Source organism: Gorilla gorilla, chromosome 1 (genome assembly GCF_029281585.2).
Source record: "Gorilla gorilla gorilla isolate KB3781 chromosome 1, NHGRI_mGorGor1-v2.1_pri, whole genome shotgun sequence".
Classification (NCBI taxonomy): domain Eukaryota; kingdom Metazoa; phylum Chordata; class Mammalia; order Primates; family Hominidae; genus Gorilla; species Gorilla gorilla.
In genome coordinates this window covers 140,796,766-140,820,065 of record NC_073224.2, presented here as the reverse complement: position 1 = coordinate 140,820,065, position 23,300 = coordinate 140,796,766, and the positions used below count along the sequence as shown (strand labels likewise).

Genomic DNA, 23,300 nt, shown 5'->3' with positions numbered 1-23,300 from the left:
TTAGAATGGCAATCATTAAAAAGTCAGGAAATAACAGGTGCTGGAGAGGATGTGGAGAAATAGGAACACTTTTACACTGTTGGTGTGACTGTAAACTAGTTCAACCATTGTGGAAGTCAGTGTGGCGATTCCTCAGGGATCTAGAACTAGAAATACCATTTGACCCAGCCATCCCATTACTGAGTATATACCCAAAGGACTATAAATCATGCTGCTATAAAGACACATGCACACGTATGTTTATTGCGGCACTATTCACAATAGCAAAGACTTGGAACCAACCCAAATGTCCAACAATGATAGACTGGATTAAGAAAATGTGGCATATATACACCATGGAATACTATGTAGCCATAAAAAACGATCAGTTCATGTCCTTTGTACGGACATGGATGAAATTGGAAATCATCATTCTCAGTAAACTATCGCAAGGACAAAAAACCAAACACTGCATATTCTCACTCATAGATGGGAATTGAACAATGAAAACACATGGACACAGGAAGAGGAACATCACACTCTGGGGACTGTTGTGGGGTGGGGGGAGGGGAGAGGGATAGCATTGGGAGATATACCTAATGCTAAATGACGAGTTAATGGATGCAGCACACCAGCATGGCACATGTATACATATGTAACTAACCTGCAAGTTGTGCACATGTACTCTAAAACTTAAAGTATAATAATAATAATAATAATAATAAAAAGAAGTTGTCTTCATACAAGACTCCATAGGATTGAAAAAGCAATTAGCCTGCTGTGGAAGATGCCTTAGTGGAGTCCGAATGCTACCTGAAGGGAGTGAATGTAAATTGCTAGGTTACCAAAGCAATTCAAATTGTCTGATGGAAAGAGTATTGTATATGGCAACAACACTGCTCTTTGATGCTTTAGAAGTAACTTTTGAAAAATGCCTTTTCTCTAAAGATAAAAAGAAACGAGAGAAAGGGGTGAAGGATCAGCAGGAGTCACAAATAATTTTCAAGAGCCAACTGAGTTTAAAATGTGTCAGATGGAATATAAATAAGATAAATATCCTATTGTCTTATAGTAAAATAGAATAGAAAGCACTATCTACTCATTCGTGGTGAATTTTTGAGACAGTATGTGTTATAGTTACCTAGTAAGTTGAATAAACATAAGACAAATTCAAACACGTAAAAGTAAAAGTAAAAGTTGCTCCATTTCCTCATTTATTTTGTTTGCTTACACATTCTTCTATTCTGACAGTTTTGAGGAATTAAGATATGTAAGATTTTTCTGGCAGAGAATACAGAGACAATTTGACTTAAGACTTAGTTTTAAAGAGAAGGTTGAGATTTAGTATAAGCCATGAAATGATATATTGGCCTCAGGCAACTGTTAATAGTTGTTTGCCATCTTAGGTATATATTTTGTCTCCTAATCAACTGTAATATTTTATCTGTCTGTATCCCTAGTGCCTGTTACTATACCATGCATTAGTAGATACCTGGTTATGTTTATTTTGGGGAATGATGGCACCCACTAATCTATAGTATTCATGACATCTAGGTATAGTCACTTGCTTATCCACAAATATTTATTATGTGGTGCTAATGAAACTTGGGCATAGGACTAAAATAATTAATACTATTGAGCAATTTAACCCATGTTAAAAATAGGAGGGAAAAAGATGGATTTTAAAAATATTATCAATTTATAAAAACTTGCATAAAAAGTATACGTTTCTTAGTTTGGGAATTATCCAATATGAAGAAACTATGTTATAATACTCAAATCACTATGTGATCTGAATAATAATTTTTAAATATCCAGAAGTGAATAGAAATTATGTGGGCATTTCATTCATATAGACAAACAGAGTATTAAGTAATTAAAGAGTTGTTGTTTCTAAGATATAATACTTTTCAGGAAGAAGCCAGAAACTTGGTCATAAAAATGGAGATGAGGAAGAGATAAGACTAAATGGAGAATGACTAAAATTTTTTAAATGTAAACAGGAAATGCTGAGAGTATAGACCACCTATATTCTATATAATAGCACTATTAGTGGTTTCAGTATTAGAATGCTACCTAATACTGAAAATATTTCTTAGCACACAAATTTCTTAAAGTTGGTTCTAAGCTTGAAGTTTTTTTTATCTTTCACTTCTCTATTCTCTTTTCTAGGTACTTAATCATTGAGTGACTATTGCTATTTCCCTTAGAAACAACACCTTAGATGCATAATGTCCTCTTTATATACTATGCTGCTTAATAGTTTAGGATTTTATCACTACAAAAGTTAATTAATAAAATATTGTTCTGTGTGGTCTTCCTATACCAGACTTCACAGAAAAGAATCTGGAATACCATCACCACTCTAATTTTTATAAAAAATATCCCATCAATTAAATTACTTTCAGGGACTTGAAGTGTAGCAAGTTGGTGGAATAGAAATCTCACTGATTGTCCCCCCACCTCAAGGATACCAATGTAACAACCATCTACACAAAAAAAGAATTGGAAAAAAAAAAAAAGAGGCCAGGGGTGGTGGCTCACACCTGTAATCCCAGCACTTTGGGAAGCCTAGGTTGGTGGATTACCTGAGGTCAGGAGTTCGAGATCAGCCTGGCCAACATGGTGAAACCCCGGCTCTACTAAAAAAATGCAAAAATTAACCAGGTATGGTGGCACATGCCTATAATCCCAGCTACTCGGGAGGCTGAGGCAGGATAATTGCTTGAGCCTGGGAGACAGAGGTTGCAGTGAGCCGAGATCGCACCACTGCACTCTAGCCTGGCCAACAGAGTGAGACTCTGTCTCAAAAAAAAAAAAAAAAAAAAAAAAAATGACAACAACAAAAACATTTTTTGTCCTTCATAAGAACCAAAAAATCTTAGTGAGCACTCACAGTACCTGGTTTTAACTTCATATAATTGGAAAAGACACTGAAGAGATAGGAAAAACAGTCTTGAGTTGCCAGTGCCACCCCTCCCCTTCTCCTGGCAGTGACAGACTGGTGTGGAGAGCATTTCTGTGTTCCGGGGAGAGGGAGAGCACAGCAATTTTGAGGCCTTAAACTCAGTGCTCTCCTGAGTTTAAGAAAACAAACTGGACCATACTCCGCTGATGCCCAGCCACAGAGGCAGTATTTAAATCAGCCCTAGCCAGAGGTGAATCACCAATCCCAGTAGCCCAAACTTGAGTTCCTGAACTTGAGTTCCTGAAAGCCTCACCACCATAGGCTAAATTGCACTAGGGCTCTAAATAAACTTGAAAAGCAGTCCAGACCACAAGGACTGCAACTCCTAGGTGAGTCCTAGTGCCGAACTAGACTCAGAGACAGTGGACTCTGGGGGCAAATGACCTACTGAGACACTAGCCAGGGCAGCTAATGGAGTGCTGGCATCACCCCTCCCCTAACCTCAGGCTGCATGGCTCCAAAAGAGACTTCCTTCTACTTGAGGAGAGCAGAGGGAAGAATAGGGAGAACTTAGGCATACATCTTGGATAACAGGTCAGCCACATAAGGATAGGGCACTGGCCAGAGTCATGAGATCCCCTTTCCAGGCCCTAGAGCCTAGAGAACATTTCTAGACACAATCTGGGCTGAAAGCGAACCCAGTGCCTTAAAGGGAACGACCCAGTCTGGGCAGGATTCATCGCCTGCTAACTGAAGAGACTTTGGGCCCTGAATACCAGCAGTGATATGCAGGTAATACGTTGAGGGCCTTGGGTGAGACTCTGATACTTGCTGGCTTCAGGTGAGACTTAGCACATTTCCAGCTGTGGTGGCTAATGGGTGAGACTCTTGCTTAAGAAAAGCAGAGGAAAAAATAAAGAGGACTTTGTCTTGCACCTTAGGAATCAGCTTGGCCACAGTGCGGGTAGAGCACCAACTGGGCTCTTGGGATCCCTGATTCCAGGACTTGGCTCTTGGACAGCATTCCTGGACTTCCCCTGGGCCAGAGAGAAGCCCACGACGCTGAAGAGTGAGCCCCAGGCCATACCACAAGTGGACTGAAGAGCCCTTGGGCCTTAAGGGAACCCTGGTGGTAGACTGACAGTATTCCCCATGGGTCTGTTGTGGCAGTGGCCATGGGATGAGGCTTCTTTGCCTTTGGAAAGGGGAGGGAGAAGTGAGAAGGACTGCATCTTGGGTTTGAGTATCAGCTGAGCTGTAGTACAACAGAACACCAGGAAGGCTTCTAAGGTTTATGACTCTAGTCCCTGGCTCCTGGATGATACCACTGAACCCACCTGGGGCTTGGAAGAACTCGCCACCCTGAAAGGAGGGACACAGGCCTGAATGGTTTTGCCACCTGCTGATTATAGGCCCCCCAGGGCCTTCAGAGAACATAGGACATAGCCAGGAAGTGGTTACAGCAGGCCTTGGATGAGACCAAAGCTGCACTTAGTTCAGATTGGATCCAGTGCAGAGTCCTAGTGGTGGTGGCAATAGGGCTGCTTGTGACACTCCACCCCCAGCTTCAGGTGGCTCAGAACAGAGAGACTCCATTTGTTGGAAATAAAAATAAGAAGAGAACAAGAGTCTCTACCTGGTAAGCCAGAGAATTTCTCTGGATCTTGTCCAAGACCATCAAAGTGGTACCTTTAAGAGTCTACAAGAACCACAGTGTTACTGGGCTTGGGGGGCCCCCTAAAGCAGATACAGCTTAGATCACAACACCCACATCCTTTTGAATATCTCAAAAGCCTTCCCAAGAAGGACAGGCACAAACAAGTCCAGACTGAGAAGACTACAATAAATGCTTAACTCTTCAATGCTCAGACACAAACATCTACAAGTATCAAAAACATCCAGGAAAACATGATCTCACTAAATGAACTGAATAAGCTACCAAGGACCAATTCTGCAGAAACAGAGATATGTGACCTTTCAGTGAGCCAAGATCGTGACACTGCACTCCAGCCTGGGCAAAAGAATGAGACTCTGTCTCAAAAAAAAAAAAAAAAAATGCAGAAATAAATGAAATTAAGAGCAAGTGGAGACAGTGCAGGACACAGAAGAAAATTTCAAAAAAAAATTTTTAAGAGACAACATTGCATCTCTAAATCTAGAAAAGAATGAGATGAAAAAGGACAGATCAGGGACTAAGTGCAATTCTTATAAATCACACATTTTGTAATTAATTTATTATTTAAAATTCAGTGAGAACGCTGGAAGATAAAACTTAGGAAAATTTTGGAAATCTTTCAGAAAGCAAGGAGTTAACAATTAAGAGTAAAACAACAGAGAATGTTGAATGTGTGTGTGTGTATATATATAATTTCCCCTTTTTATGTATTTATACACTGTGTGTATGCATGTGTCTGTGTAACATCTCTTCTATCTCATATATGTGTGATATGGTTTGGCTCTGTGTCCCACCCAAATCTCGTGTTGAATTGTAATCCTCATGTGTTGAAGGAGGGGTCAGCTGGGAGGTGATCGAGTCACGGGGGTGGACTTCCCCCTTGCCTTTCTCATGATAGAGTTCTCAGGGGATCTGGTTGTTTGATAAGTGTGTGGCACTTCCCCCTTCACTCTCTCTCTCTCCTGCTCCACAGGGGGAAGACATGCCTTGCTTCCCCTTCGCCTTCCACCAGGATTGTAACTTTCCTGAGGCCTCCACAGCCATGAGGAATTGTGAGTCGATTAAACCTCTTTTCGTCATAAATTACCCAGTCTCAGGTGGTTATTTATAGCAGTGTGAGAATGGACTAATACAATGTGTGATATTCAGAAAGTCCAACATCCAAACCGTTAGAGCTCTAGATGGAGAAAATAGAAAAATGATGATGACGTCATCAATAATTGCAAATAATTAGAAAAAATTCAGAACGGAAAAATGTGGAAGAACCCCACTTAAGTGCCCAAAACAATAAATAAAAAAATATAAACCAAGACTAATGTTTGCAAAATTTTGTAATACCGATAATAACAAGGCCTTGAGATTTAAAACTTATTGAGACTCAGAACGTCGTCTTAGTTGAGCAATTTGCAAGATACAAGAGATGAAGTCATGCTTTATAAATTTTTATTGGAATTATTTTCAACCTAGAATTGTACACCCAGCCAATCCATTAACTAGATGTGTATGTACAATGGAAACTTTAAGACACATTTTCCATGCATCTTGTGGTATGCAGAATAATGGACTTCTAAACATATCCATGTTCTCAACCCTGGAATCTGTGAATATGTTACTTTAAATGGCAAAGGAAAATTAAGGTTGCAGATGGGATAAAGTTTACTAACAAGCTGTCCTTAAAATATGGAGATTATCCTATATTATCCAGATGCACTCAGTGTAATCACAAGGGTCCTTAAAAGTAGAAGTGGGGGTGCAGAAGAGGAGGTCAGATGTAATGTGAGAAGAATCCCGGCCACCGTTGCTGGCTTTGAAGATGGAGGAGAAGGTCACCAGTCAAGGAATGTGGGAAGCCTCTAGACACTAGAACAGACAAAAAAAAGTGATACTCCCCTTGATTTTAACCCAATGAGATCTAAGACTTCTAAACTACAGGACTACCTGGTAACACATCGGTGTTGTTTACACCACTAAATTTGCGGTAATTTGTTACAGAAAAAAAAATAGAAAACGAATACATATGCTTTTGTGAGAATGTACAGTAAGATTTTCTCCACTAAAGTGGAAGAATAAACCAAGAACAGGAGACCTAGGATACAGGTCAATACAGGCACTATAACACAGGAGAAAGGGAAAGAAAAGGTAATTCCCAAGACGGCTGCAAAAGAAAATTTCAACACAACTTTTGTGGACCAAACCTAGAGACTGAATAGACCAATCTGAAACAAGGGGATAAAAGGCAATTGGATGGAGCTGGAAGCCATTATCCTCAGCAAACACAGGAACAGAAACCCAAACAGCATGTTCTCACTTATAAGTGGGAGCTGAACAATGAGAACACATGGACAGAGGGAGGGGAACAACACACACTGGGGCCTGTAGGGGTGAGAGGGAGAGCATCAGGATAAATGGCTAATGGATGCTGGGATTAATTCCTAGGTGATTGGTTGATACGTGCAGTGAACCACGATGGCACACGTTTACCTATGAAACAAACATGTGCGTCCTGCACATGTATCCTGGAACTTAAAACAAAATTTTTAAAAAGGCACTTGAAGGATTCAGAGGAAAAATGTAATTAATAGATTATTTGATATATTTAATCATGCAGAAAATTGTAGCAAGATATTTTTAACAGTTATTAAATTGTGTGTCAAGAGTTAGCCAGCTATTTAAGAAAACTAAGCAAAAAGTTGTGAAAAAAAGGAAATTCATTCACCCATAGTACAGTACTTGAGTAGAATCAATGTAGTCATAATAATAATAAAGACATTATATATATTTTGCCAAAAATTGTAATCCATCTATTATAAGAGAATGGTTAGGAGGAAAAGGAGTGAGGGTAAAAGCTAGAGACTTAATTCCCTTAAAAAGAAATCAATAGATAATATTTAACATTTATAAGTCAAAACATAGCAGTCTACACATATTACTTGGAGAAATAGATTAAGTTATTTCATAATAGGGGGATACAGAACAGGTAAAGTTATTTTATAGTAGGGGGACAGAATTAGTATACTGGAATTTTTTGTTTTAATTTTCAACAGTTTTTTAACCTTTTAAGCTATGTGTATGTGTTAATAAATTAAAAACTAAAATAAATGTTAAAAAGAAAATGTATAGTAATTTATAGCTAAAATATTAACAGATAAGTAGCAATATTATAAGGAAAATTATGAGGCCCCATCTGCCATCACCAGACCTCACCCTCATCTCCTGATTTGTTTTTCTCCATAGCATTTATCCACAATTACTACCATAAATACTCTACTCACTTATTTGCTAATTGTTTTCTCAGATCATTGGAATGCAACATTCATGAGGAGACAGATTACATAATTTCACCACCATTGTATTCCCAGAGCCTAAAACAATGTCTGCTACATAGAAGGCATTCAAATAGAAACGAATAAATGAAATTTTAAAAACTTTGCTATAGTATTTTTTAAACATTACAAATATTTATTACTTTAAAATTAGAAAAAGAAGTCTCTTTTTTGTAAGAAAAAGAAAAAGTGCTGTCTAGGAAGAAAACAGGGGAGTGGGCTGGATGATCCAGCAGAAGTTGCTGGTTTTGTCTCATTGCTTTGAGAGACCAAGGACGTGGAACATGGAAAATGCACGTGGGTCTGTGAAAGTCCAGAAGTTGAGCTAACAAAGGAGGGTCCAGGAAACCAGGTCAGAATAGGATTTTATATTCTCACCTACCTAATTAAGTATAGAGTGGATGGAGTTGGTGCAATAGTTGGGAAAGAAGGGACATGCCTGGGTTTCCCTTCTTAGTTATGCAAAGTTAGGTAGATTAGTGAATGCTATGCAACATGGTTTTTTTTTTTTTTAATCCAGTCTCTAGTTTACCCAACTGGGGCATAGGTTAACATACCGAAAGTAAATCGATAGACCAACAACCTCTGTTCCTACATAACATCAGTCAGAATACCATTTAAAGATAATTTAAAACACCTAGTCCCCATTTCTGCCTTCCCCACTTCAGTCCCAACTATTTTCTGTCTCTGCTTAACTGTCTGGATTCCTGGATATACTCCACAGATAATTTAGCTAGCATCCCCAACTCACCCTAAAGCATTTTTTTCAGTTGTTAGAATCCTTCTAAAGATCATCCATTGCTCCCCAAACACGAGAATTGTTTCAGTTTAGAGAGCAACGTGATTTGGCATTAGAGGTTGTCATTTATCCCGCTGTGCTCCAGTTCTCTTGCTCTATATAATCTCGAGAACTTTCAATAGCAAAATCTCTCATATCTGTGCTTCCCATTGCCAGCCCTATTCAGCTACCTAGGAGCTTCTTCCTCTTTTACTTGTGGTCTAAAATTAACATTTGAAATTCTTCCCACTGCCGTAATCTCTTCTTTCCCCCAGATTAAAGATAAATGATTGGTAGAATAGCATGTAAGATATCTTTTCACTCCACCGTAAAGAAAGCATTGTCTACAGTCCATCATTTGTAAGTCTGTCTTTAGGTAAATGTTGCTCATGCTAAGGCTAAACTTCTTTGCCATAAACACTAAAAATAGTTCATTTTACCTTACTTTCGGATTTTTGCTAAATTTTTTTTAAACCATAGTTTCTTAAAATTGTTTTACTTCTTGTAGTTCTCATTCATTAAAAAATATTTTAAACAATCTACAAGTTTGAAAACTAAATGAAAATGATTTCATTACCCACCCTCCCCTACTTTCCTGATACCATTGCCTCCCAATACAGAGTGCCTTAGATCATTTTCTAGAAGGATACTAGAAAAGAATTGCAATAATAAAAAAGGAGGCAGACTCCAAGAAAGTAATTGTAATGACTGAGCACTAAGCTATAATCTTGTTAAAGTCATTGTTGAAAGAAGCTATTACCAATTTAGCATTTATGGCTTCATTAAATTATTAATTTTACTCATTATACCATGGAAATTACATACATATCATAAAGGTGACATCACTGTAAAAGTGTATGTGTGAAATTTCTAATATTTTATATGCACTTAAAAAGTAAGGAAATATACAACAGTAGTTTGGGCTGGGCAAACAGGTTCCGACTGGGTGTCCCTTGATTGTTGATTGTTGTTGATGCACTACTATGGATATGTTGCTTATCCACACACAATCTAAAAAAGCCAATATAAGTAATGGTTTTATAATTATAATTATATAATTATATATAATTATATTATATATTATTATATTTATTATATAATTATATATAATTATATTATATATGATTATATTTATTATATAATTATATATAATTATATTATATATTATTATATTTATTATATAATTATATATAATTATATTATATATTATTATATTTATTATATAATTATATATAATTATATTATATATTATTATATTTATTATATAATTATATATAATTATATTATATATTATCATATTTATTATATAATTATATATAATTATATTATATATTATTATATTTATTATATAATTATATATAATTATATTATATATTATTATATTTATTATATAATTATATATAATTATATTATATATTATTATATTTATTATATAATTATATATAATTATATTATATATTATTATATTTATTATATCATTATATATAATTATATTATATATTATTATATTTATTATATTATATATTATATTTATTATATATTTTATTTATTATTATATATTTATTATATTATATATTATATATTATATATATTTATTATATATTTTTATATATATTTATATTTATATATATTTATTTATATATTTTATTTATATTTATATATTATATTTATATTTATATATTTATTATATATTTTATTTATTATTATATATTTATTATATATTATATATTATATATATTTATTATATATTTATATATATTTATATATATATTTATTATATATTATATATTATATATTATTATATTATATATAATATATAATATATATTTAAATATATATTATATAAAAATATATATAATAAATATAATATTATAAATAATAAATATAAATATTATATTTATTATATATTATATATATTAAATATATATAAATTACATATTATATATATTAAATATATTATATTTATTATATAATTATATAATATATTAAATAAGTATATACTTATTTTACATATATATTTTTACATATATACGTATATATAATTATATAATATATTAAATAAGTATATATAATTATATAATTATATATGTATATATAATTATATAATTATATATGTATATATAATTATATAATTATATATGTATATATAATTATATAATATAATATATACATTATAAATTATATAAATATAATTATAAATTATATAATATATTATATAATATATTTATAATTATATTATATGTTTATAAACATTATGTTATATATTATATAATATATATAAAATATACATATTATTTTATATATATATTATACTTTAAGTTCTGGGATACATGTGCAAAACATGCAGATTTGTTACATGGTATACATCTGCCATGGTGGTTTGCTGCACCCATCAACTCGTCATCTACATTAGGTATTTCTACTAATGCTATCCCTCCCCTAGCCCTCCACCCGCCGACAGGCCCCAGTGTGTGATGTTCCCCTCACTGTGTCCATGTGTTCTCATTGTTCAACTCCCACTTATGAGAGAACATGCAGTGTTTGGTTTACTGTTCCTGTTTTAGTTTGCTGAGAATGATGGTTTCCAGCTTCATCCATGTCCCTGCAAAGGACATGAACTCATCCTTTTTTATGGCTGCATAGTATTCCATGGTGTATATGTGCCACATTTTCTTTATCCAGTCTACCATTGGTGGGCATTTATTTGAGTGGGTTCCAAGTCTTTGCTATTGTGAATAGCACTGCAATAAACATACGTGTGTGCGTGTCATTATAGTAGAATGATTTATAATCGTTTGAGTTTATACCCAATAATGTGATTGCTGGGTCAAATGGTATTTCTGGTTCTAGATCCTTGAGGAATCGCTACATTGTCTACCACAATGGTTGAACTAATTTACACTCCCACCAATGGTGTAAAAGCATTCCTATTTCTTCACATCCTCTCCAGCATCTATTGTTTCCTGACTCTTTAATGATTGCCATTCTAACTGACATGAGATGATATCTCATTGTGGTTTTCATTTGCATTTCTCTAATGACCAGTGATGGTGAGCTTTTTTTCATTTGTTTTTGTTGGCCGCATAAATGTCTGCTTTTGAGGAGTGTCGGTTCATAGCCTTCACCCACTTTTTGATGGGGTTGTTTGGTTTTTTTCTTGTAAATGTGTTTAAGATCCTTGTAGATTCTAGTTAATAGCCGCTGTCAGATAGATAGATTGCCAAAATTTTCTCCCATTCTGTAGATTGCCTATTCACTCTGATTGTAGTTTCTTTTGATGTGCAAAAGCTCTTTAGTTTAATTAGATCCCATTTGTCAATTTTGGCTTTTGTTGCCATTGCTTTTGGTGTTTTATTCATGAAGTCTTTGCCCATGCCTATGTCCTGAATGGTATTGCCTAGGTTTTCTTCTAGGGCTTTTATGGTTTTAGGTCTTACATTTAAAAGTCTTTAATCCATCTTGAGCTAATTTTTGTATAAGGTGTAAGGAAGGGGTGCAGTTTCAGTTTTCTCCATATGACTAGCCAGTTTTCTCAACGCCATTTATTAAATCGGGAATCTTTTCCCCATTGCTTGTTTTTGTCAGATTTGTCAAAGATCAGATGGTTGTAGATGTGTGATGTTATTTCTGAGGCCTCTGTTCTGTTCCATTGATCTATATATCTGTTTTGGTACCAGCACGATGTGGTTTTGGTTACTGTAGCCTTGTATAGTTTGAAGTTAGGTAGCATGATGCCTCCAGATTTGTTGTTTTGCTTAGAATTGTCTTGGCTATACAAGCTCTTTTTTGGTTCCATATGAAGTTTAAAGTAGTTTTTTTCTAATTCTTGGAAGAAAGTCAACAGTAGCTTGATGGGAATAGCATTGAATCTATAAATTACTTTGTACAGTGTGGCCATTTTCACAATATTGATTCTTCCTATCCATGAGCATAGAATGTTTTTCCATTTGTTTGTGTCCTCTCTTATTTCCTTGAGCAGTGGTTTATAGTTCTCCTTGAAGAGGTCCTTCACATCCCTTGTAAGTTTTATTCCTAGGTATTTTATTCTCTTTTTAGCAATTGTGAATGGGAGTTCACTCATGATTTGGCTCTCTGTCTATTATTGGTGTATAGGAAGGCTTGTGATTTTTGCACATTGATTTTTGTATCCTGAGACTTTGCTGAAGTTGCGTATCAACTTAAGGAGATTTTGGGCTGAGACAATGGGGTTTTCTAAATATACAATCATGTCATCTGCAAACAGAGACAATTTGACTTCCTCTCTTCCTATTTGAATACCCTTTATTTCTTTGTCTTCCTGATTGCCCTGGCCGGAACTTCCAATACTATGTTGAATAGGAGTGGTGAGAGAGGGCATCCCTTTCTCGTGCTGGTTTTCAAAGGGAATGCTTCCAGCTTTTGCCCGTTCAGTGGGATATTGGCTGTGGGTTTGTCATTAATAGCTCTTATTATTTTGAGATACGTTCTATCAATAGTTTATTGAGAGTTTTTAGCATAAAGGGGTGTTGAATTTTATTGAAGGCCTTTTCTGCATCTATTGAGATAATCATGTGTTTTTTGTCATTGATTCTGTTTATGTGATGGATTACGTTTACTGATTTGCGTATGTTGAACCAGCCTTGCATCCCAGGGATGAAGCTGATTTGATCATGGTGGATAAGCTTTTGATGTGCTGCTGGATTCGGTTTGCCAGCATTTTATTGAGGATTTTGGCATCAATGTTCATCAGGGATGTTGGCCTGAAATTTTCTGTTTTTGTTTGGTCTCTGACAGGTTTTGGTATCAGGATGATGCTGGCCTCATAAAATGAGTTAGGGAGGAGGCCCTCTTTTTCTATTGTTTGGAATAGTTTCAGAAGGAATGGTAGCAGCTCCTCTTTGTACCTCTGGTAGAATTCAGCTGTCAATCCATCTGGTTCTGGGCTTTTTTTTTTTTTTTTTGGTTGGTAGGCTGTTAATTACTGTCTCAATTTCAGAACTTGTTGTTGGCCTATTCAGAGATTTAACTTCTTCCTGGTTTAGTCTTGGGAGGGTGTATGTGTCCTGGAATTTATCAATTTCTTCTAGATTTTCTAGTTCATTTGCATAGAGGTGTATATAGTATTCTCTGATGATAGTTTGTATTTCTTACAATCCTTCATGGACATAATGAGACTGAAAGAAGAGAACACCAGAACTCATAGATCTTGTCATGTGTATGAGGAACGAATGTGAGAGAAGCAAAGTTAAGTGGAGGGAACTGAAACAGGTGAGTGGTGCTGATCCAGGAGAGAGGAGAAAGATCCCAAAGTGCTTGACATTAACCTCAGGGTTTGCTGGTTAAATAGGGGTCAGTTGTAGCTGTATCCTCCAGTCAAGTAAAGGTAACATTATGGGGTTCTCAAACAATGCTGAGAAGTTCTGGGATAAGGAAGAGCTTGTGAGAAGAGGGGTAGATACTAGAAAATGGGGACAGATAGAAAAAGATGCATCAGTGAAGTAATACAATAATAACTCTGGATCTAAAAACGCATTCGTGCATGATGCAAAACTGCCCCTGTGTTCCTAACTACAATGACCACAAAACACTTCAGATGGTAACAAGCCCATGACCTTACATGTTTCTATAGTTACATCATCAATGTATGTCAAAAGGGATACATGAAGTAAGTATTAAAGGAACAGTCTATTTCTTTTGAATAATACATATTCTAATGGTAAATGTCCAGAGCTTTCTTACCTCTACAAAGATGAAGCAGGGAAAAATTGTGTCGCTTCTACTAAACTCTTGGCTTTGGTGATTTGGAAACATATTTTCCTGTTGGGATAGGAGGAAAGAATACAATGATTTTGTAATCCAGTTTGTATATGGCTACATGCTCTGTGGAAGTTCAATAAATTCTCATTACAAAGCTAACTTTGTCTTTACCAGGAACTGACATCTGGCATCCTGAGTAATTGTTTGAAAACATGAATATCTTCCACTTACATTACATCTAGCATCTACAAGGATCCTTCCTTTTTAAATGTTCCCTCTGGCTTGAGAGATCGTCAAACATTTTCACTTCTACCCTAGTGCACACATAATCAGATAACAAACATTTGACTATATCTGTTGGACAGAGACACATTTGACTAGAAACAGTATGTTAGAGTTCACTGGGTACCATGGCAACATCATCCCCTACAGTTCTGCACCTGTCCTTCCCCTAGCTCCATCAAAATTTTAAGCATTTTCTGAGATGGCCTTTTATTAAGAAGCTTGTCAATAACCCCTTCAAAGGTATTCCTGCCTCCAAGATTATGGGAAGGAGGAAGAGGATCTTAAACCTAAGCTGCAGCAGGAACTCAAATTCCAAGGAGTTTCCATGTTATCCCTGCTATATAGTTTAAAATTTTCAAAATAAAATCTTATTATGAAATACCTGATTTAGGTATACATGGGTCAAAACAGTGGAATCATCTACACAGAATTATCAATTAATACTTTGATTATAATCCTTATGAAAAAAATACACAAGTAAATAGTTTGACCTCCTTTCAAACAGCCAAGTAGGCAAAACCAGAAGACCTTACAGAGTCAAAATTAGATGCTTATATGGAATCACTAGCAGAGAATGATGTGCAAAAATGAATATGATCCTATAACCCATCAAAACAGAAAACATATACAAATTCCTCTGTAGATGAAACTGAAGTGGTCGGCGTATTAGTCTGCTTTCACACTGCTAATAAAGACATACCCGAGACTGGGTAATTTATAAAGGAAAGAGGTTCAATGGACTCACAGTTCCACATGGCTGGGGAGGCCTCACAATCATCGTGAAAGGCAAAGAGAAGCAAAGGCATTTCTTACATGGCAGCAGGCAAGAAGAAGTGCATGTGCAGGGGAACTCCCCTTAATAAACCATCAGCTCTCATGAGATTTATTCACTATCACGAGAACAGCACAGGAAAGACCCGCCCCAATGATTCAATTACCTCCCACCATGTCCCTCCCAAAACATGGGGGAATTATGGGGGCTAAAATGGAGATTTGGGTGAGGACACAGCCAAACCATATCGGTGAGGAAGTGTAATTTTTTTTCCTGTATTGCAATATCATGACCAGGCCCAAATGTTGATGTATCCCATATTCTAAGTTCAATTTGCTATAAACATTTGAGATCAGCCTCCTTCCTGAGAGGAGCCAAAGCACAACTTTCCTCATAGTTCAGTAGTTTTCAGTAGAATGTCTCACTTCAGAGAATATTTGGAAATGATATATGGAAAGTGGGTTTTCATAATGAGTTAGACCCTTTATTGATATGTGGGCACAATGACCAAGTGTGTAACATGCTCTACAATGTACAGGACAGTTCAACATGCAGTAAAGAATTGTTCCCACATCCTGCCCTACATTCTAATATCCTATTATGAAAATATGTCAGTAGCAGTTCAGTTATTATAATAATAAAAGTATAAAAACATATATGAAAATCCTGGTAATTTAAAAGAAGACTGTAATGCATAGGGAAGCTTAAATGGAAAAGAACAATGGTCTTGCAATTATAAAAATTATAATTTTTTAACTTAACATGAAATTTTTAAAAAATTATAATTTTGTAACTTACATGAAACATTATTGTCACCAAAAATTATTCCCCACTACATACTTAATTTAAGAGGTTTTCATTGCATGGTGCAGTAATGCAGTTATGGCAAAAGCAAAGAAGTGATCACAGACATGTAATATTTAAAGATGTAAGGTTTTCAAGATATAAGGCTTTTAAAGTATTCATATCTAATACAACATTATTTAGCTAGTGAAGTTTATGCCATGCGTCAGCATGACATTTGAATTTCATTAATAAAATTCATTTTAAAACATTTTATTTTACTTCTTTATATGTATGCTTTAATTTTTTAGCATAATGATAAGAAATCTGTGTGATGACAATTAGATATCCAAATTACCCATTTATTTTGGGGATGCACATATTTTTCAATTTTACTCTGACACTTTCACTAGAGTCTTAGAAAGAAATGGTAAGGCTGAAGAAATGGGCTCATGGAAAAGTGGCCTGTATTCCCAGGGGCCATTGAACAGAGGGCGAACGGAGCAGACACAAGAGAAAGTAGCTGGACTTTGGGCTTTATTGCCAGCACTATACTAGCGACAGCCACTTTGCCAGGCTACAAAATCCAAGAAACAAGAGAATGCAGGCAGGGAGACTTCAGTGGGGACTGAAGGGATTGGAAGACATGGAGGGGTTTCTGAACTTCCTTGCAAATCACTTTCATATAAGCCTTGGGAGAAAAGTAGAGCTGACTGTGAAGTAGTTCTACAATAAAAGATTAATCCTAACTGATGATGATGAAAAACAAACAAAATGAGAGCCCCAGAAATTTAAGATGAAGGAGAAAAAGGTGGGAGAGAGAGGGAGAAGCTAATGACTGGGACTCTTGCTTCAGCTGTGGGTCATGTAGCCCTTAGACACCTGCTACACTGCAAGTGTTGTCAGCCCATGTCACCCAGGGCGTTCATTCCTGTAGCCTCCCTCTCTTCTCGCTACATGTAACACAATGTAATATTTTACAAAATTTAAAATGTACAGTGAATGAGTGATGAAAAAGGAAATGTGATATTTATTAAACTGGAATGAAAGTAAGGACTGATACTACAAGGGCATATTGCAAACATTTTAAATATTTTTAGATCTTAGTATAAGGTATCAGGGACCTCCTTTGAAAATGAAGACATTATTCTTCGGCTCTTGGTGCTGTCTTTTTGAGAGCTGGAGCAAAGGTAAGGGGAAGTTTTTGATAACTTTTGTATACTGATTTGTCATACTGTTCATAAAACTATACATGTTGATCAATTTTTTTTAATTTTGTACAAGTTACCCATGCATTTGGGATTTAAATAAAATCGAAAGGTGAATAGAAGCAGAACATGTCAGCAAGGGATGAGCTAACCATAAATAAAAGGCCAATGTTGTCTAATGTGTACAATGTTTTAGAACCAAAAAATATTTTTGTACTTTTAAATAGGCCAAGACAAATTACTGCTGGTATATTTCATTTTGTTGACATACTTTTCAGAAATGGTTCAGGCTTATGTAACTTATTTAATGTATTCCATTATATGTGACAAGGCTAAGACCTAAATAAGCCCATCCTTGAACTTTAATTGCTGTTTGAGAGCCATTGAATTTTCTGAACTTGATTGTTTTTTCACACCATATATATGGGCGGTAGTTACAGATATGTCGACAAATTCTATGATGATCCTCCTTTTAAGGAGTGAAACCTAATTCCCCTGCTCTTAACTGTGGCCTGAACTTAGTGACACTTCAAATGGATAACGTATAGCAGAAATGATGGGGTTTAACTCAGAGACTGGGTCACAGAAAGCACTGTGTCCTTCTGCTCACTGGCTCACTCTTAGATTTCTGGGTCTAGAGCATGTCAGCTGCCATGCTGTGAGAAGAGACCCACATGGCCAGGAATTTTGACTTCCTGCCACAAGCCAGTGAGGAAGTGAGGCCTCCTGCCAATAGTCGTGTGAGGAAGGAACCTTGGAAACAGATCCTTCATCCACAGCCAAGCCTTTGGATAACAGCAGCTCCTGCCAATGTCCTGACAGCATCAACGTGAGAGACCTTGAGTCAGAACCACCCAGCTAATCTACTCCCAGATACCTGGACCACAACATCTGTGAGATGTTAACTGTATTAACTTAAACCATCAAATTTTAGTGTAATATTTTGCACAGTAATAGATAACTGCTATAAATATTGTTGGTGATACATTAGCATATTGGATATCAGTCAAGAAGGAAGTTGTCTTGGTTTGTTTTCGGTCTGTTTGTGTTTTGTAAAGAAACAACCATCCTGGGAAGGGGAACACCCAACAGTAATCTTAGAGGTGGTTCCTGTGTTTCACTGTTTGCTCATGATCCACTAACTTATTTACTCCCCAACATACATACTGTCATGTCTGCCTTGACCCTTCTAGTTTGGTCTCAGGTTGTTATCATGAAGGGCACAACTGGCTGACCAATGGCTAGGTTTGAGATGGGGTCAGATGAAAGGCAAACAATGAGGGTAAATCTCAAGTGAACGCATGCAAAGGAGACAAAACCAGAAAACCGAGTGTTGGCTGTAAATTATTTCTAAACTGAATCATATGGAATCGCGCTTTTGTAGGTCAAACTGGCACTTTCGTCTGGTGCATTCCTTTGGTTTAATTAAAGACCAATTCCTTGTTGACTCTGTAGCATTCAAAAAAATGAAAAGTTAAATAGAGCAACTAAAACAACAAAAAAGGAAAAAAACAGACAGGAAAGAAAGTAGAAAGGAAAGAAGGGAAGAAACAGAGAAGTTGGTTGGTAAATTCCTTGCAGGAGGTGCAGTGTCCTATGACTGCCTGAGTCCTAGCTCTATCAGTGGCTACGAACTTTGTGCAAGGCATTTAGCCTGCAGGGTTCTCAATTTTCTCATCTATTTCATGAGTATAATAATAATACCTACCACACAAGTTCATGTTGAGGCTCAAATGCAATATTGTGTATGAAGAGGACTTTTTAAAGTACTGTCCACTCCAAATAGGCTGTGAATATGGAGCCTGATCCTCCAGACCTGAATTCCCAACCAAATGGTTTAACTGCACGCTCCTGTCTCAGAAACTATGTTTGAGATATATGTGATAGAAAAGAAAAAAGGGAGACTAGTAAATTTTCTAGGTGTTATGAGCTGAATTCTTTTCCTCTAAAATTTATGTTGAAGTTCTAACCCCCCGGTACCTCAAAATGTGACTGTATTTGGAGACAGGGCCTTTAAAGAAGTAATTAAGGTAAAACAAAGCTGTTAAGATGGGCCTTAATTCAATTTTCTGGTGCCCTTATAAGAAGAGGTGATTAGGACACACGCACGTACACAAAGAAAATCATAGAAAATGACTACCTGCAAGCCAAGAAGAGAGCTCTTGGAAGAAACCAACCTACTGATGTCTTGATCTCAAATATCCACCCTCTAGAACTGTGAGAAAATGAACCACTGTTGTGTAAGCAACCCAATCTGTGGTACTATGTTATGGCAGCCCTAACAAACTAATACATTAGGTAATAGCTACCAAGGTGTTAAGAGTGGGGCCTCACATGCTATTTCAGATTCAATACTTATCTATATACCTTTGGTACTAGCTGGTATCTGGGTAGCAGTTTTGTGGTGATAAAAGATGATGAGTTTGTGGGGGAAAAAATCTTAAGAACAGTTACTAGCTGTGTAATCTTGAAACAATTTCTACATTGCTGTAAAATAGACAAAAATTTGAAAGAATTATTCAAGTTATTCAAATGTAAGTTATTCTGGAAGGTTTGTTTCACCCACTTAGGGGAAATTTAAAAATTTTTCACATGGAAAATAATATACACAGAAAAATCTACTTAATTTGCACATAGCTTAGCTTAACTTGGCAAATTTAAATTCTAGAATCATTTTCCTTGTGGGTGCAAATTGAATGCTAATTAATGTTAATATTAGTCTCAGAAAAACATAATTAGAAAGGTAAATCTGCTGCTTTTCCCATCCCTCAAACCGAATAATGTATCCCATTAGCAATTATTTAGGGGGAAGATCAGAAATTTGCCTTAACTTCACTACATCTATTCATCATCAGTGCAAAAAACTGAGGGGGGAATGGGCAGCATTACTACTTTTGTAATACTATTTTTTTCTTAAAGCATGTGAATATCAGCAGAAAAAGTCACATAATGTTTGCAAGGCAAAATTAATGTAATTGTGTTGCACCAGTGCTGTTCTATTATTGCCAGAGATCCCTACAATAGTATTCTACATTTTATTACCATTTATATATTGTTTTAATACCATCTTCTGTATTAATTGATTTACATTAATTGTCCCCTTGTGTCCCAAGCACTTGCAAAATATGAACGCACCTTCTACAATAAAATAACTGCATTGGCGATCGACTACAGCTTCTATTGAGGAATTTCACAAAAAGAGATTAAAATCTTCAATAACTCCAATAACCTTGTGTGCTCTAGAGGACTGTCATAATGGGTTGTGTCTAATTTCAGAGAATATTTGGCTAGATTATCTTTTCACCAGCCCATAGTAATTAAACTGGTAGCTTCTATGATGCATTTTCTTAGAGAGGAGAGGGGAGGGGGAAAACCTAAACATGAAAGTTTCCTTTTTGTTAAGTCCTAACCTTGATTTTTAAATTATGAGGTTTTAAAATAATAAGTGACTGTGTTAGCTTTCCAGCAGGTAAGGGAGCATCACGTAAAAACCTACTGGTTTCAGATTGAGAAAAGAAAAGTGACTCAGAGCAGCCTGAGCTCCTTGAGGAATGCAGGCTCAGAGAGACAGGAGCCCAGGACCTCGGTCATGTCCCCACACGCATGCCTGGGGGCAATTGTTTAAAGTTACTTTGTTCTTGACTATCTTCTTCACCCAGCCTCTTCATGTTCTTAGAATTTGTGATACAAGGAATGAGGATAGCCAAACAATACTTACGTTATTTTGCTGTGAATTCTTGGTAAACAACTTAGGTACTGCCTCTTCTTTTCCTTTAAAAACCTGCTTGTAATGGTTGCTAATTGGAGTGTATATTCAAGGCCACTTGAATCTATGCTTCCAGGTTGCAATCCTCAAGCTTGGCCCAAATAAACTCTCTGCTTACATTAATTTTGCCTCAGCTTCTTCCTTTTAGGTTGACAATAGTGGGTCCTTAAATATGACAAAACTGTTTAATAACTGACTCTCCCAGGAAAACGCTATTCCCTTGTTATTCCAACAATTTTGAACATGAAAGTGGATCACTTAGGAAAGGCTTAAAACTTTCATGACTTTACTTTTCCATTTGTGATGAGTTCAGTATATAAATTAAAGGACTAAATTAGAAGACTAAAATCACAATAGTTTAAACAAAACAAAGAATTGTATTTCCCACTTAGTAAGAGTCCAGGTGTATGTAGTCTAGGGCAGGTAAAGCTGCCCAGGGCTGAAGATCTAGGCTTATTCTGTCACATTACTGAGTCATCCCACAGTGTCTCCTTCATCTAAGTAGCCCAGTATGGTTCATTTTTACCAGGTTTGCTTTCTGGGAAACAAGAATGAGGAAAGGGGTGGGAGGAAAGTATGTCCTATCCTTTTAAAGATATATGAACATCACTTCCAGATTGGCCAGACCATATTCAAAAAGCCACAGCCAACTACCTGTGAGGCTGAGAAATCTGTCCCACTGAAATTTCTTATATGGAGAAGAATTTAGGGGATGAGTAAGTTCTTCCACCTGAAAGAATAGGTAAATGTCTTTTTTTCTTTAGAAATCTTAATTCAGAACCCAGATATTCCACAAACACCATATTGGAAACTGAGGCCATGTCCTAAGGCTTGGTGTGATATTCAGTAGTCCACTGTAAAATGTGGAGCAGCAGAGCTGATATCCAGCAGTATACCTTGGGTGCTTCATGGTGAATCAGAAAGTCTCCCTGTGCATTTCAGAGCTGTGGTCATGTCATGTAAGAGCTGTGACAGTATGTTTTTTCTCTCAGTAGGAACAGAAATTGTGAGATAAACATAGGCTATAAAACTTTGGAGTGAAAAAAGCACTCTAGGTTGTTACTGGTCATTTCCACTTTCCTTTGGTCTAATTGGACTACTCTTAGCTCCTCTAGCAGTATGTTCATTATGGCAGCCTGAATTTGCCATTACTAACACAGTTCTAATTTCTATTTTTTCAGTTGGAAATAATTGCTTTATTTTTTTCTGAATATAAAAGTATTTACTTCTCTTTATAAATGAGTGTAAGAAGAAAAAAAGGAAAAATATTGCATAATTTTACCATCCAGAGATAATTCCTGCTAGCATTTTAGTATATATTCCTCCAGATTTTGTCAATGCTTAGGGACCATGAACTAATAAGTTCATTACCACACATTATCTTAAGCACATGCTATCATGCTATTTGGTAACTATGATACTATTTCAAGTTTTAAGGGAAAATCACTACAGGGGTTACTTGGAAATCCTCTGGCTTTCTTGGTCCTCTACTTCCTACATGTTCCATCAGAGTCTCATCCCTAACTATCCCATGGTAATCTATCACCTTGGTTTGGGGATGCTTAAAACTTTTATGACTTTACTTATACATCTGTGATGACTTCAATATATTAATTAAAGTCTGTGGAAAGGTTTGCTTTTCTCCAGCATTCTGATGTGTAGTAACTGAGAGAATAGGTCTTGTGATGCAACTACTCTGAGTCTTTCTCCCATGGGTCCTGAGTGCTTGTTGCTGGGCTGTTCACCTCTTGGCTGAGAAATATTCCATGTATTATTTATATAGCTACAGTCTCTTAGGCATACTCAAGAAAAGAAAGAAACTTTACTCTCCACTTTTTAACAGAAAAGTAAACCATTTATTAAGGACTTCGCTGAAAAACATCTCCTTATAGCTGAGGATTAGCTAACTGTATAAGTCTCTTCTCACACTGCTATAAACACATACCTGAGACTGGGTAATTTATAAAGGAGAGGTTTAATTGACTCAGTTCCACATGGCTATGGAGGCCTCACAATTGTGGCAGAAGGCAAAGGAGAAACAAAGGCACATTTTACATGGCAGCAGGGCTTGTGCAGAAGAACTCCCA

The 23,300-nt window shown here is 36.0% G+C and overlaps 2 long non-coding RNA genes across 2 annotated transcripts in view; one reads left to right on the top strand and one right to left on the bottom strand.

Annotated features, from left to right (window-relative positions):
* Positions 1–23,300, top strand: part of LOC134756905 (uncharacterized) — a 145,492-nt gene that overhangs the window by 97,814 nt on the left and 24,378 nt on the right. The gene's annotated exons all lie outside the window — the stretch shown is intronic.
* Positions 6,138–14,744, bottom strand: LOC129529496 (uncharacterized). The gene is made up of 3 exons (XR_008675031.1): positions 14,631–14,744; positions 14,382–14,459; positions 6,138–6,422 (listed from the first exon to the last, which is right to left on the bottom strand). It is a non-coding gene; the product is annotated as an uncharacterized lncRNA (long non-coding RNA).